We start from the raw sequence: 17,192 nt of genomic DNA on the forward strand, positions 1-17,192 counted from the left end.
GCATGTTGCACTGAAGTGTGAGATCATGAGGACACTCTTGAAGGGCTTAATGTGTCAGAGCCTAAAATGATGTACTCTCCAAACTTCCTAGAAGCCACCAGGAAGGGAAGAGCAATAAAAGAATCTTGTGGGATGGAGGCAGTTCAGATAGTTTGGTGCTCCATCCCATTAAGAGCAGGGATGGATAATCAGGCTGGATAAAACAGCATAAAGTGTTCACCAGGGAGTTATCCCAGAGGCAGGGAGCTGGGCTGCATCATCTAAGAGACCTTTTCCAGCTGTAACAGTGAAGAACTGGGTGGTTTTAGAGCCTGTTTTTATAGCAGTGCTCAGTAGTGGGTCAGGGAAAGCAAGGCACATGATTTATCTCCTTCTACCATCTGACACCTTCCACTGGATGTGTTTTTTGTTTTTCCTCCTCCTCAAATGGTCTTAACAAATGGTCTTAACAAAACATGGATGGGTCTTTAAGGGAATGTTACAAGAAAAAATAAAAGCCTCCAGCTCTCTGCCAATGGGAAGGAGTGGAAGGCAGCCAGGAGACTCTGTCTGGGGTGTTAATTAGAAGATATTTCTTGTCGTGGTGAGGCTTTTATTTATAGGACTGAGTGTGAGAGGGTGTCAATGAGTGTGAGAGGGTGAAGTGTGCTAGGGTGTGACTGAGGCACCCCGTACTGCCTAAAAACGAGGTGAACTCACTGGTTTATTTTAAACCCGGCCATTGGAGCTTGGCTGCTGGGGAGATGCAGACACAGACCTAGAGATAAATGATAATTTACACAGAGGTGTCTGGATAAGCTGCATGCATAGACTCAAATGCAGACAGACAGACAGGAGGGAATATGGTTGTTTCCAGTCTTGTGCTGAGCCCTTTTCCTCCTAGGAAACATGAGTCCACCTTTACCACAAGAGACAACCCACTTTAATCCTTTTTTTTTCCTGAACGGAGCAGCCTGGCCAGTGCAGAGCCTTTGGAGCGCTCCAGCAAAGGGGCCATGAGCTCTCCTGCTGCTGCTTGGAGGGCTTGGAGAAAGCAGACAGCACTGAATGCCTCCACGGGGCTCCTAAATCCCTGCTGAACAGGCCTTGCCACCTGGAATGGCACCCTGCTCCTGAGCTGGGGTGGATTTGCAGCATTTCCCACGTTCTTCGTGTCCCTGGCACAGCTGAACCCGCGGGGCTGGTGCTGCTCTGAGCTGCACTTGAAACAGAGATTTTTGGAGTTCACTTAAGTTAACAAAATAAATTAAGCATTTATATTCTAGCTTGTAGAGTTATGTGTTGACTTTTAACCTTTTACTTAAGAAACCTCTGCCAAGGTACAAAGGGGCATAAGAAAATACAAATTCCCTGAAGCTTCTTGCATAAAGAACAATACCAAAAAGGACTGAAGATACAAAAAACCCAGATAAAGAGGCTCCTCTGTCCCTAAGCCTACAGAGACTGAAAGATGTACACAGATAAGCACCAAAGGACCAAAAGTGTGTGCACAAAGGAGAAAAATTCAAAAGTTCAACCATGAGGAAGACCATGATCTTCATCCTCACGATACCACCAGAGACCCCGCAGGACCACCACAGCAAACCACGCCTGCCCAGAAGGGCGTGGACATATTTAGCATGAGAGGCGAGGACAGGCAGGGCCAGGGGTTGAATATGCATAGAAAAGTTGTGTAATGTACTGCACATGAAACACCTTTGGGAATAAAGGTGTGTTGCAGCATTTCTGAGAGAGAGAGGGCATGATTTATGTCTGGAATGAGATTTGAGCTACTCCAGCCTAGGCCTCAGATCTGGGCCTTGTGAGGCCTTCCAGCCTCTGATACAGTTAGAAATTCAGAGTTTGTGGTGCAGTTAGAAATTCAGAGTTTGTGGCTCAGTTAGAAATTCAGAGTTTGTGGCGCAGTTAGAAACTGAGAGTTTGTGGCACAGTTAGAAATTCAGAGTTTGTGGCTCAGTTAGAAATTGTATTCAGGTGTGATGGGGAGCACTGGGCTGTCTGGGTGTGAAGCAGTACAGGTTTATAGTGTGAGGTTTAGGCCACCTTAAGACAAAGACAAATAACGTTGGCTTGCCAATGAGAGTGCCTTTGTGAACTGTAAACTACATAGAAGTGTATATAAACTGCCATCTTCTCACTAATAAAGGAGAACATTTGATTAACCATATTGGTTGGATGTGCATTTGTCCTGTCCAGCTTTCCTGTTTTATGAGGACCCTGGGTTCTAAGGTGTGGGTCAAACTAAGGCTCAGTGCTAAGTCTTGGAGAGCGATCTCACTTGTGCCAAGCACTGACAATACAAACCCACTTCATAACTACCCCAAATTGTGGAGTCTATTTACTTATTTTGTGTTTCACTTCACACTGGGGTTCTGATCCACACACAGGTGATGCAGGAGCAGCCTGCACGCCTCAGATCTGCTCCTTCTGGGCCTTCAGAGCCTCAGCAGTCCTGATAATTGATATAATCATGGAGTGTTGCTGGTTCCCGTGGCATGGTGTTGCTGCCACTGTGATGGGAGCATGAGCTGGCAGCCCATGTGCCCCCTTTCCCAAGATTTCCTTTGGAGGGATAAATCTGGTTTAGTAAGTGTTGCTTACCTGAGGAGAGCAAAGCTGCAAGGAGGGATCAGGGATGTGGATTTTGCTCTGCTGGGTTTTTATGAATGATCATTTTGTCAGGCACAGCACAGAAAAAAAAAAAAAAACAAACTTTGTTGCTCCGCAGAACCAAGAGATTTAAATCAATTTTGGTGGGAGGATTTTCCATCCTGCCTCAGTGTGAAGAAAGCACTTTATGTGACAATGACACCTGCAATGATGCTGGCAGGTTTGGAGGAGGTGTACTCTGCTGAAGGTGCTGGGGATGGGTGTGATTGTTAGGGCTGACCTCAGCACAGGTCAAAACTAGGGGGAAGGAGGGGGTGGGAAAAGTTTTATTTTTAATCTGAATGCACATTGCCTGATTTACTGCCAAATGATTCCTCATTTGTACCAGAGAGAAGGGAACGAGTGAAAGGGAACGATCCATTTAGGCTAAAAACTATGCCAGAAGAAGTCCTGATGCCTTGTCACTCTGATAGAAATACTGGGAACTTCATTACTAGCTCATGGGTAGATCTTATCACAAAAAAAAAATTGAAAAATGGCAGCTACTGAAAAGGAGCACCTCTCCTAGGGAAGGATCTCCCCTGCAAGACGCATTCTGGAGCTGTGGGAACCACAGACATCTCCTGATGGATCTCCTGATGGATCTCCTGATGGAGAGCAGACATGGGCATGCATGTGAAGGGTCTCCTGCCCATGGGGTGGTGTGAGAGCTGGATTTGTAAAGGATTCTCAAAACCTGACAGAAAGCTCACACAGCCTTGCACATCTGTGTGCAAACTCTGAGATAAGGTGTGCTGACTTAGGAAGGCCATGGAATAGAGATGACATTGCTGAGAGAGATTGAACCAGAAACAAGTTTCAAAAGATGGCCTTGCAAAAAGACCAGATATTTTGGAGAACAAGAACTGTGAAAGATGCATTGTAGCACGACCTCATGGGGTAGAATAATAAGTGATTAAAAGAATAGGTGGTTGGTGTTAGAAGCATTAGCAGCATTGTGTGGCAAAGCTAATAGGCTGAAAAATATTTATGAGGTATTGTAACCAGGAAATAGGGTGGCTTCTGATAGAATGGCATCGAGTTTTACATCTCTTATGTCTCACCCTTCTAGGGGACTGATAACAGAATAAAATCTTTTAAAAAGCCTTTTAGCTGCCCTGTCTCTGTAGAGCTGGGATTTTGGACACAAATCTGTGCAGCAGCCGGGCTGGGCAGCAGAGCAGCTGCAGCCTCCCCTCCTGCCAGGGTTGCTGAGGCTCTTTGGAGTGGCTGCAGCCGCGGGATGTGCAGAACAAACCCCGAGCAGCCCCCGAGCACCATGTACTGCAGAGCCATTCACTGATCCACAATGGAGCGTGTAAAACACGTCCCTTGTCCTTTTCTCTTGCCAACAAAAAGAGCTGCTCTGACTCGGGCTCTATTTGTGGTGCTAAGTGAACTGACAAGCACTCAGCATCGAGCCTGGCATCCAGCAGCAACTGAATTCTTTTTTTTTTTAATCCCAGGTTGCCAGGTGCTTTCTCCTGCTCGGGTCCACAAGCCCTGCCAGTGGGAAGGAAGCAATTCCTGGCCTTCCCTGGCCTCTCAGAGATGGAAAAGGCATCACAATGATCTTATTCCTTCACAGAGAGAGAGCAGAGCTGCTTCTTCCTCATTCATAATCAGAGCTTGGGCATTTACGTGAGTTTTGGATGCAATTTCCTGTCTTCCTCTGTGAAGAGGCAGAGTGTGGTACATTAGAAATTTTTGTTCTTGTAGGTTTTTTTCTCCTTCCTGTTCTCTCTACTTCTCCTTTTCCTTTGACATGCTCGCTCCTCCTGTACTTATTTTCTGAGTCAAGCTACACTTCCTCATCAAAGAAGCTCTAATGGGATCACATATTTGACCAGCTGCCAGGGAAAATTCCAGTAACCTCTGAAACCCTAAACATTCCATTTTGTAGGATTATAGGGAAAATGTTTCATCTCTCTGATAGAGAAGCACCAAAAATTGAGAGTTGCCAGCTCATCTTCTGCTGTTCCGATGGAAGGAGCTTGGGCAGGCTATTTTTAGGTTAAAAAGCTGTACTTTGCTAAGATAAAAGCTGAGGCTCTTTCAAAGCAAAAGCCTTAAAGTGTGAAATCCATCAAGTCTGTTATCCCAGGAGCATGGGGACAGTGTCAGGCCAAGGCAGTGGTGAGCTGATGTCTGGGTGATTCGGCCCCGTGCCCTGCAGGGGATGGAGCCTCTCTCCTCTCTCCACCCAGATTTAGGGAAAAACCTGGAATCTGAGGTTCTCTCCCTGAGCTCTGGGGTGGCCTGGTGGTCTCTGCTGTCCGTGGAAGAGGGTGAGGGCTGTTTGTCAAAGATTGAGTGTCAGACAGTCCTGGTGCTTTGGGAGCTTGGGCTGCCTGCCAGGCAGGAAGGAGATGCAAAGGCACATCCAGGCTCCTGCCTGAGAGACTCCTGATCCATTCTGGATCTGTCTGGGATGTGGAGAAGGATGCAATTAATCTCTGCACGCAGCACTCTGTGATGAATGGCTCAATATCCACAGGGAATGGCAGGTGGGGAAGCACGGCAGGGTCTGAGCACAGGCAGGTACCAGCTCACCTGAGACCAGGCAGGTTTGTGTGCCCTGCTGTGGTTTTGTTCCCCAGGAATGTGGCCATTTTGACAAGTTTTTCAATCCATTGATTCTAAGGATAAAACTGTCTCAAACATTCTGAAACTGCCAAAAGTGTCCCAGTTAGGTACTTCTCGAATATTCTCATCTTTTCAGTTTGAAACTGTAGTAGTAAAAATGTGGTGAACCCCAGCTGCAGGAAGAAATTATGATGTCTGGTTCCAGATCAGAAGGCTGAAGGATAGTTTTATTAAAACTATACTATATTACATTAATATACTATTTAATGAGATACTATCCTATTCTACATACTTACTTCTTACTTACCTATCTAACTAACCACAAACTCCTGACTTCTCTGCTGAAAGCCCGAGCCACAGCTGGATCCCACTGGTCACTGACCCCAAAAAACTTCACCAGAATCCAGCCCAGCCATCACTGCAGGTGAACAATCTCCACAACACATTCCACATGGGGAAAACCAAGAAGCAGAGATAAATATTGTTTTCTCTTCTCTCTGTGCTTCTCCAAGAAATCCTGAGGCAGAATTATGTCTCTCTGTCCAGAGAATGTGAATGTCACAGAGCTGTAGTGAGCAGCTGTGGGAAGAGCAAAGCAGACACCTAATTCTGAAACAGTCTGACCTATTCTTCTTCCCTTCTCACAACCAGGCTAAAATTTCCACCTCATTCACATGGAAAAGTACCACTGTTCATCCCTGCAATCTCAGAAAAACAGTGCAGGACCAGGACCAGCCTCCTTTCAACTAACTCCACCCTTAAATAGCCACGTGCCTTGATGTGCCCTCATTTAAAAATGACACTGATTCAGTTTATTTCTATGATTTTCCTGGGCTGGTGCAGGATAAGAGTTTTGCAGCCACCTACAGCCCGTTCTGTGGAGTTTGGGGAGATATCTCTGGTGAGATCCCACCTGGAGTGCTGGAAGTAGATGGTCCTCTGAGGTGCCTTCCAACACAACCCAGGTTGTGATTCCATCATTTTGTGACATCTGCTGTTGTGCCTCTGCCCCGAGCCCCCTCTGCCAGGAACCCTGGGCTCAGCACTGGGAGATCTCTCAAACCTTCAAGCCCAAGTACCAGAGGTCACTCGTGAGTTTTCTCTCAGCAGCAGCTTGGTACTGCTGTAAAGGTCTCAAAGCACTCCATCAATATTAATTAATTCATGCCACAGATAAGAAGGTTGAACTGGTGAGAAGCAAAACAGTGATGGGGGATGTGGCCAGTAAGGTCTAAGCTGGGGAAAGATCCCCAAGTTCACCATTCCTCAAGTGCCACTCCAGATGCAGTGCCAAGAATGAGCAAATCTAATACATGCTGGAAGTGAAATGTAAATAAACAGCTCAGGTAACTGTTTTCCCTTGAAAGGCAAAGAAAATAAAGAAATTGCAATGATTTAGTTATTTAACCCTCAGTGAGAAACAGAAAATTGAAAATATATTTTCGTATGAAAATTTAATTATTGTTTATTCTGTTGAACTGATTTCATTTCTCTATGAAGGTCACAGTCTTCTGCCCATGAGAAAAAAAAATCCTTTCAGAAATGGAGTTGAAAACCAGAAAATTACAGAAAGCAGAGAAGCTCTCATCTGACTTAAGCTTCAAGGATGGGATTTTCAAAGATAACTAAGGGATTTAGCAGTCTGATTTCCTAATCTGAAGCCCAATTGTCCTTGAATGAGATCTCCCCAGACAGATATAGTCCAGGGGGAAATAGATCTACTGGAAAGGAAAAAAAAAAAGGTGCCAACTCTATAAATGGGCCTTTAAGATAAAAGAATCCTCTGAGTAATGAGAACTTTCAGGAAGTGAGGATGCATTACCCAGGAAGCACCAATGGATAAAAGCCACAAGAGTTTTTTTTAACAACATCTGTGTTCAAGAATGAGCTGAAAAAGTGGCTGAGATGCTCTTCAGTTTAGCTGCAAACATCCAGTAATTCTAATTCTGAAACATCTGTCCAGGCTACTCCTAACCTTGCCTTGAGGAGAGTTCTGCCATTGCTGATCTGCTGGTGAGAGAGAGGTGGCTGGAGACAAGTTTTGGGGGAAGGCAGCCCAGACATTTGAGGAGCTTCTTCAAAGAAATCTCACTAAGATTTGCTAGAAAAGGCTAAGGGACTCTTCTTCTTTGGCTGCTGCATTAGTAGTCCTGTGGCCATGACTGAAATTTCTGACTCTTTGTTGACCAGTGTTTTGTGAGGAATAATTGGTGACAGTTCCCAGTTTACACTCTTGATGCATATTCAGCTTCCACAAGTCACTGAATGTGAAATATCTGAGCAATAAAGTGCCAGGCTGCGCTGTTCCAAGTGCCCACATAGCCCTGTGCCATATTTCATTGTGAGTATCTCAACTGGGCAATCTTAGTGCTGCTTCTGCCTGCACCTTTCTTGTCCCTGGCAATGTGCAACTTTGAGTCTCTCTGGTCTAAATTCAGGCTTTTTGTACTCAAAAGCTGTCAGTTTTCCACCCAACCTTCCTTTGACTCATGAAAACTTCAGCATCCAGTGTGGCAAGGAGCTGCACAGCTGAAGCACCCACTATGTGAAGTAAAGATTCTTTTGACTTGTTTCACCCATGATGTTCCTTAAATCATATTTTGTCCTGCCTGAGAGGTGTCTGCACTGTCAGGTCATCTGCAGTGGGCCATATGGACCAGTGGTATCTCACACCATGGCTCGTGATGGGTGTGCAGGAAAGAGGAAGGTGCTGAATATCTCGTTCCAGGGATGGCTGAGTTACATCCCCACATCCCACATCCCTTTCCTCCTCCCCAGCCACCGCCCCTACAGGGATCTGAGCCTCTGCCTCTCACACGGGGCTTGAGCTGCACGCAGGAAGCTTTGCAATTACACTGGGAATCTCATTCCAAGGGGGATGAGGGAGAGGGGGTGGGCAGGGAAGGGACTGCCAAGTTTATTATCTAGGGGTTTGTTGGCTTGGGTATTTTTTTTTTTTTCTGTAGATGACAATCTACGTGAAAGTCCCTTTCGTGCCTTCATTACTGGGGGTTTTATAGCCTAATGAATGTGACTCATCTGCGTAATCGCATTGTTTCCCGCTACTCCAGATGTTCTGTGGAACACCTCTGGCTCATGAGCTCCTATTTAAACATTTCTTGTAAACACCAAAAGCTGTTTGTTTGTTTTAATGTTCCATCACATCCCATTACCCAGTGAAGGTGAAAGATTGAAATGCAACATTGTCTTGCCAAGAGATTTTTTTCCCCTCCTTCCTCCCTCTGCTTCCCCTGATGTATCTGTGTCTGGTGGCTAATTAGTATGCAATGGGATGCAGAGATTCCTCTGTTAAATATCTCGTTTCTTTCTGCTTGCCTTGATCTCTGTAAGGAGGCGCATGCTACGTGGAGATCTGGGGGCTGCCTGTTTCAGATGCTGAACAATTTCACCATTATTGCCTTGTGTGAGGATTCAATCTATTGTTGTACCAGGGATACAGTGCCATGGGACTCAGCTCCCTATCTTCCAATTATTCACATCAGGGGAAAATAAATACCAGAGGTAAACACTGCCTTGCAGCAGCACTGAACACATGCTGCAGTGACATTAGAGCTTGTCTCCAGGCTATTTTCAAAACTGCAGGGCAGCCAATCCAGCTGAATTCTGTGAGAGCTTATTTTAGCACCAAAGCAGGTGTGACTTAACACCTTGGGATGGATGTAGCAGGTTGAGTTGTGATCTGGACAGATAAAACACCAAGGAAACACAGAGCATAAGTTAAATGGAGGTAATAGGGTCCCTCTTGGAAACAAAGAGGGCTCTTTTCATTTTACAGTCTGCCTCCACTGTATTCTCAAAGTCACATCTCTTTTAACTTCATATCTCTTAGGGATCTGCATCTGCTGCAAGTCCAGTCCTTGGAGCGGCTTGGGATCTCTGCAGTATGGGCAGAGATATTAACATATGAACATTTCTAATTTTACAGGATGTGATGCAGGTCTGTAAAATGACGCAACTTTTGCATTGTAACCATTGGAGTAGCAGGAACTGACTGTGTTCAAAAGGTACCCAAAGAAACGGAGCATCAGAAGGCAGCTGGGGGAAGGTGTTTTCATACCTCACCATGAAAAAAAAGAATTTTTGAAGCAAATCTCAGGATGAAGATTGGGAGTAGAAAGGAATGAAATGTTCATTGAGATAGCAGAACCACTTGGGAAAATGATAGGATCATTAAGGTTGAAAAAGACATCCAAGACCATCAGATTTGATAGAGGAAAAGAGAACACCAAATTAAGAGCCAAGAAAGCACCAGGGGAGACTCGAGGTGGGTATTTCAGTCAACCTTTCAGAAGTGAAGCTTTAAATATTTCAAAATGATTATCAACATATTAGGTCTGGGAGATTGATTCAGTCTTATGTTCTTTTGAGAAAAATTATGAAAACTAATAAAAGTCTGAAGTCTGGCAAAGCTGCACTGCTTGCTTCAGTCTTAACAGATAACGCTTAGAGGATTGTTGGAGATTAACAGCTGCTGAAATGAGTCTTTGCAGCCTGTCAAACATGGAGCTCAGGAGCTGCCTGAGCTCCCTCTTGCTTGAGAGCTGCAGGGCTTCCACCAAGGAGAAAGTGAATTTCATTGGGGAATGCTGGACTGACAGGGAAAACCAGATTGACCCGCAGGGAAGGGCCAGGTGGGAAGGGCAGGGGATGCTGGCACCTAGAAAAGGACTCTGTAGGAATTGGGTGTGGAATAGGACAGCACAAAGGAGAATGCACAGACTTATTTGCCTCTGAGGAGGCAGCTGAGAGACTCTTCTGAGGGATTTACAGGAGCTGTGTTCCTGCTTGGGAAGGTGGCTCCTACAGCCAGAATATCCACAGCACCAGAGATCTTCAGCAGCTGCTTTGTTAATAACACAGAAACAGAAATATTTATGCTACAAGGGTTTGGTTTGTTTCTCTTACCCACAGATTAAAGCAGTGGGTGACACATAAAAATGAAGATAAATCTGCTTCAAGTGAGATGCTTTATGCTGAAGCAAAATGGAACACTATTTGAGTTCTACCCTTCCAGATTTAGGGTTGGGTGTTTTTTTTCCCCTTTTAAGAAATGTAAGGGAAATTATTCCAAAAGAAATCTTTAAAAAGCCCCATATAATCTGTGGTTATTCAGCATACTAGTTTTGATCAATGCCAAGTACTTTCTTCCAGTTTTGATATTTTAAGCACTATAGATCTGCATAAAAATATTTTTAATGGAATCACTTCAACCTCCAAAAAAATGGAAACATTCTGTTCTGATAAAGTTGAACCTTATTTGGAAGGTTTCATTTCAGTTCAATTTGTTATGGAAAAAAAAAAGAATCACTTAAATTGACATGTTCCTCAGGATAGGTTGATTTCAATAAAATGCCATTTTTTGTCAGAAAAAAAAAAATCCAGCAGAACATTTTTCAGCCTGTTCCTGTTCTGACTTACTGTATGTATATTCAATGTCATAAAAGATTTATATGCAGTAACATTTTAATAATTTCTCCTGATTTCATCCAACCTTCCTGAGATACTTCAGATATTTAATAAATGCAGCCAGATAATTTTCCACCCATTTCTCTTAACAGTTTTCATCAAGTAAACCCAGTTTCAGCATCCACTCCTTGGTTTTATGCTGTGTTCATGGAGGTCAAAACTTAGTGGAATCCAAAGCAGTATTTTTCTTATTTACAGAACTGTGTTACCAAGCCTTGAATGAAATCAAGCCACATTTTTATTTTTCTTTAGAAGAAATCCAGCAAATCCAAAAGACCAGAGGAAAGGAGCGTTGCCACTACCTCTGTACACGTGAGTGACTGAGACAAAGGGTGGAGATGATCTCACCTAATTTTATCCCTCTAAAAGATATCTGGGCCAACGCTGTCACGCAGATCCCTGCGAGGCAGGAACACCTCCAGAGTGTGAATCATTGCATGGATCACAGGGAGAGGTGGTGCTCTCTTTGGAGATCTCTCTTGCACTCCACTGACTGGAGCAGCAGCGCAGGCAACTGATCCTAAAAATTCTGCATAGCTCATGTCAGACAAAAATGGATCTTGGCTTTTGTGATAAGCCTAAGGCTTCCCAGAATATCTGAGGCAGAATCAGAAACCAAATGTATATCTGCTGAATTCAAGGCTGATGCTTTAATCATAAGATGGAACTTCCTTTCAAAATCTTGACTCTATCTTATTTCAATAATTCAGCATATTTCCTCCAAAGAACAGGAGTGGGACATCTGCAGAGTGCCGAAAAGCAATTATTTAGTTGGGCAGACGAATCATGCTAAACACTTCTGCACTCCAGAATTCTGAAACCATGTGAACTTTTGCAAATGCTCCTGAGAGATGCCACAGGGAAGATTTCCTTTTCAGAGAAACGATCTGAGAGTGGAAAGCATTTCACACAAGAGGAAGCAACATATGCCGCTACAACCAAGGAATAAATAGGGAAAATAACAGGGGAATAACAAGTTTTTCTTTTGCTGGCAAGACTGTTATTTCCTGAACACAGGAAACACAAGCCATGAGGTGCATCACCAATAAACCTCTTGTTGTGACAGATTTTCTGACTGGAAAAATCGCTTTCATCATATCTACTTCCTGTATGAGTTTACTTGAGGCCCCCACAAGAATGTCCTTATGAGTGCATGGAAATTCAGGATGATAAACATCTCCATCATCCATCCTCTTTTAGGGGAAAACCCCAGATATTCTTGGTGGGCTTTGTTTCAGACTATGCAGAACCCACCAGGTCTGGAATGTGCTCACTGCTGGGACGATGCTGAGAGCTGCCTGGCAAGAGCACATCATAATCAAGAAGTTCTAGACAGGATAAGAGGAAAATATGAAATATCTACAAGAAGACTGTGCTGACTGCTTGCTAAGGAGAATTGTGGGATTTGTCCTGGGGAACCTTGGACAGTCCTTCCTTCCCTGCAGGTTCTGTGTATTCAAACACCATCTCAGGCGTGGTTTTGTTACACACACACAACACGTGGACTCCCCTGGTAGAAAAGAGTTTTCAGCCTTGCAAGACAAGACAAACACAGAAGGAGAGCAGAGGGGAGGAAGGGTTTACCTGTGTGCCACCTGGGAGATGAAGGCACGTCTAAACCCCAAGCCTGGTGTGCGTTTCACCCAGCTGAGAAAAAACACAATCCGTGTCTGAGCCAGGCTCCTGCAGTAAGGTCAGTGCCCATCAGTGACTTATGATTTTCCAGCACGGTTCACCTTGATTGTTTCTTGCTATAATTGTCATTCCTTTCTCCCAGCTGGTGCCTTGCTTACACGTTAGGCGAAAATACTAAATTAGATCCCTTTACTGGAAATTATAGACCATTAAACCATTGTCACAGCTACTAAGAGACCTTCTGGCCTCCTGGTAGGCTTTGTTTTAGAAACATCTGACAAATCCTATGGGACCCTTACAGGGAGTTCAAAGCCAAGGCATCATAAGCTTCTGCAATTGCAGATTAAGTGGTTTAATATTGCAGAGAGCAGAGCAGGGGAAAGGACAACGTGTTGGATATCCGTGGCCTTCCCCAGATTGTGCTTCACCAGGCTTTGTGTTTGAGCCATTGTCCTTTGCCTTTTACATCCATCTGCAATATTAAAACACTTAATATGGGCAGTAATTATCTGAGCTGATGATGCTTTTTCTTTGAACTCCTTGCTGGAGTGCCAAAGGATTTGTTAGATATTGCAATGATATGCAGTGCTTGGAGGGACATTACTTTCCTCCCCTATGGAGCACCCGCAAGACAGAACATAATTGGACTACAAACTTTGAACTTGCTGAAGTTTTTCATCTCACTTTTGGTGTGCACAATTGGACATTAGATACTTCTCTGGATCACATTTTTCCCGTGATAGCTGAGAGCAATAATAACATTAATTCTTGGTTATCATAGGATATTTTTTACATATTGGCTTCAAAGATGTCACAAAGAGTTAGGGGGTGGTATTATTTTGTAGGGGTTGATCTAAAGTTTTAAAGAAGTGGTAATTTTGTTGGAAAAATCTGGGCTAAAATGGCAGCAAAGTTGCACTGAATTGAGTGAATAGTTCTGTGAAAAAAAAAAAAAAGAAAAGAGGTGGACAGAAATGAAAGTTTTGAAAGAAATAAAAATCATTCTCTGAGGCACACTTACCTCAGTGGTTTGAAATGTTTATTTTTTGGGCAGATTCACCAGTAGGCTGAATAAAAGACAAGAAAAATATGCCTTTCAAGAATTAAGTGCAAAATCTAATCTAAATTTAAATGAAATTATTTCATAAACATATTTCTCACTCTATAGATTCCCCTCATTAACTTTTTCCTTTCATCAAATACTTTTAAAATAAGAGAAAAATTCCAACCCAAACAAAAAGCAAGCAAACAAACAAAAAAACTGACCAGCTCAAAAAAACTTGGCTTGACAATAGCAACCATTCCTGTGGGAATGTCTCTCACACACCTTTGAATAACTTTCAACTGCAGAAAGGGGTGTTTCAGCTGCACTCAGGGTGCCTCTAGGCATCATATTAAAACATGATTTCCTTATCCATTTAAGAGAAAATACCAGATGTTTTCTGAAGAAATTAAATTGAAAAAAATGGTCTTATAAATTTATCTTGAGACAACAAAAGCTTGTGGTTCATGCCACACATATTAGTGACTGAAGTAGGAAATTAATCGGTAAAAGTTTATGTAATTTAAGAAAATCTTCCCCAAAGTGGGAGCTGTCTGAGAACTTCACTTTTGATCTATGTGAATAAAAACAAAAAATCCATGAAGCCATTCTTGTTAATTTATGCTAAGTGCTGTGTTGATAGTTGCAGTAAATCTTTACTCAAAAGATCAATGCATAGATAGATAAAGTAGAAAAATAAATAAGAATGGAAGAAATATTGTTAAGTGACAAGAACGGTTTTAAAGTGAGTCCTGGGCTCATCTGTTTTGTCTGCTTATGGTTTCTGCTTATGAGAAATACTGAATTAAATCTCTTTCATGCCATGCACTGCTCTGACAGATCTCTGGACATTAGAGAAGGAAGTGAAGAGCAGAAAATGAAGAGCACGAAGTGAAGAGCAGAAAATGAAGAGCAGGAAGTGTCCACAAGAGCTGGGGCAAGACCAGAATTAAAGATCTGGATGCCTCCCTAACCTCTGGAAGCACATCCCGGGTGGGATGCAGCCTCCTGCCACAGCCCCAGTGGAAGCCCAGCACGTTCAGGTTTGCAGGGTGAGTCCAGTAGCCAGAGTTAGGCTATTCTTATGCAATGAAAGGACTCTTGTTAATTACTGTGACTTCTTTACAATCAGAAGATGTACACATTTGAACCCCAAAGGATCCTCTCCAGAGAATAACCTTTATTTGCTTGATTGCTTCTTTTCAGTTAATTCTGCCTAATTACTATTTTCTTCCTATTAGATCCTAATTATATACAGTATTTTCATTATAAAGTGTAATGTTTCCCAGAGAACTCTGTCAATTACACTGACAATATTACCCGAGGTCTCATTTACTTCATTAAACTAGAGGACAGACTCCTGATTAAAACTGCAGTTGGAGGTATGGATGTGCTGATGTCCTACTCCTATAGCATAGCTATGAGAACTGACCAGATGATGATCACAAAAAATCTGATTCATATTTTAAACGGGTAAAGATGCCCCTCTCTGACTGCTGATAGTGTTAAAATCCTGTTTATTTTATCTGTCTTGACAGGGAAATCAATTGGTGCGCCACCAAAAATGCAAGGATTGCATTATTAAATAAATTATCATTGTGTAAAGCATGAATAAATACTGTGTAAAGAGAGATCAAAATATTTGAGTATTTAGTCTTGTTAGAGCTACAGTGTGAGTGAGTGCATAGCAACACAGTGGCAAAGATTGAGAGGAATAGAGAAGATCTAACAGATATTTTTGTCTTGGAGAAGAACATCTGTCTTTGTCTTGAATGGGGGTAGAAAGAGGATTGCTATGAAAGAGAATACATTGGGATGTAACTTGCAATGAGGGTATGGAAGTTGTTGCTACAGGATCCTAATCCTGAGCCCACAGGGGAATGAAGACTTTCCATTTCCAAGCACAACAACTGCCTTGTTCAAGTCAGTAAAAATAACCAGCAACAGAATAATTTGGGAGTGTTGGTGCTCTGCTGTGTGACACCAGCATGTTCAGTTTCCTTGGAGCCCACATCTTACCCTCCACCTGCAAAACCAGGGTATGATTTCCCTCACAGGCTGTTTTTGGTGTCAGATCCACTACATTAATGACTCAAAATTCACAGACCCTGCTCAGCCCCTCACAGGATGAAGGAGCCAACCAGCGTAAATGAAAGATATCATTCTCATGCAAAGCCAGCAGGTAATAACATCCCCTCGTAATTCAGGAATCTGTGCAACTCCAGAATAACTCAATGTATAATCATATAAGCACCCAGCACACACTCAGCACTTCATAAATAATAAATAATAGTATTAATAATACAACTTATGGCATTGTAACTTTCAATAATAACTAGATTTTTCAGAAAGTGTCCCAGAGCCAAATAGGATACCCAACATGCCCTGTATTTCCCAGAGTTTTACAAACCTTTCAGGAGGAGCATCCAGAAATCCCACTTCAGTCCCAGCATGTGACCATGAAACAATTGGCATCTCAGGTGGCCCTGATGTGACATGCAGGGAGCACATGTCACACTGCCCCACGAAATAGCTCACAGAAGGAGGCTAGATCTAAAAGCAAAGAAAAAGAACCCAAAAAAAGCAAACTTTATTTTCTGACCCAACTATATATACAATAGCAAAAATGACAGTGGATTGGAGGGTGAAACTGCCACCTCTTCAACCACACTGGTCAAACCAAGAGTCCATCAATTCTCTCCACCCACAAAAAAGAATGCAAAACAATCATTATTTACATGAACATGCATGAGAAAACTCAGTTGAAATGTGTAAACATCAGAAGGCATAGGAACTTTTAGAACTATAAAACTCTTAAGAGAACAGGGCGACAAGCGCATTAAAGGATCTCTGGGTTGCAGACCTCCAGAGAGCATGGACAGAAGAGATCTTGAGGGGTTGCCTGTTCTGCTCCCCAGCCTGGTGCTGGGTCAGCTCAATTTCCACTTGCAGACCTTGGTTTGTCTTGTTCCCAAAGCCTTGCTGTGGTGGGGACCAACCCATTCTCAGGCAATGTGTTCCACTGCTTCATTTCCTGGAATGAGAAAATATTTTTCCTAAAACCTGATGTAAACACCTCTGCTGCAGTTCAAGTCCAGGTTTATTGCCCTGTATCCTTTGGAAGAGGACACCTCCCAATACCTTCTTTACCTTTTCTGCTTAAGCACCCCAAGTCCTCCTGTCGTTCCCCCTTTTTTTGATAATTTTCACTGTTCTGGATTCTCTCCGCTGTGCCAAACCTGAATGTTGTGGTCCAGCTCAGATTTCACCAATCCTCAATCAAATGACACAACTCATTTGTCACTCAGGTTTCTCCCTGATTTATGTGCTGCTGTATATTCTCTGCCCTTTGGTGTGGGACTGTACATTAATGTATGTTATAGATCCTTTTTGCTTTCTAAACACCTGACATTTTTTTCCCCTAGTTTTCCCTGTTTTGAGATTTAAAATCATATTTTGCTTGTAGATAATTTGGTTAGCTGACAAACACAGACATGACTTTTTCAATATTAACTAAATAAGAAGTGTTGCTGTGGCAATAAAGAGATCTTTAGCAAGTGAACAAGAGCTAGAAGGACCCACATATTTCAGTCTCTGGTACATGAAAATGAAAAGAAGAAAAGAGGAAAAAATCAGTGGAGTTTGGGGAAAAATGGTATTTCATGTAAAGACTAATTTTCTGTGCAGTTTCAATTGAGTGTTATTCTTCCAGATTGGTTTATTGACAGAAGTTTGATGCAGTTAGATATTATCTCACTACTATTCAAAATCCTAAATCCACCAGGATTTTTGA

This window comes from Lonchura striata, chromosome 22 (assembly GCF_046129695.1).
Source record: "Lonchura striata isolate bLonStr1 chromosome 22, bLonStr1.mat, whole genome shotgun sequence".
Lineage (NCBI taxonomy): Eukaryota > Metazoa > Chordata > Aves > Passeriformes > Estrildidae > Lonchura > Lonchura striata.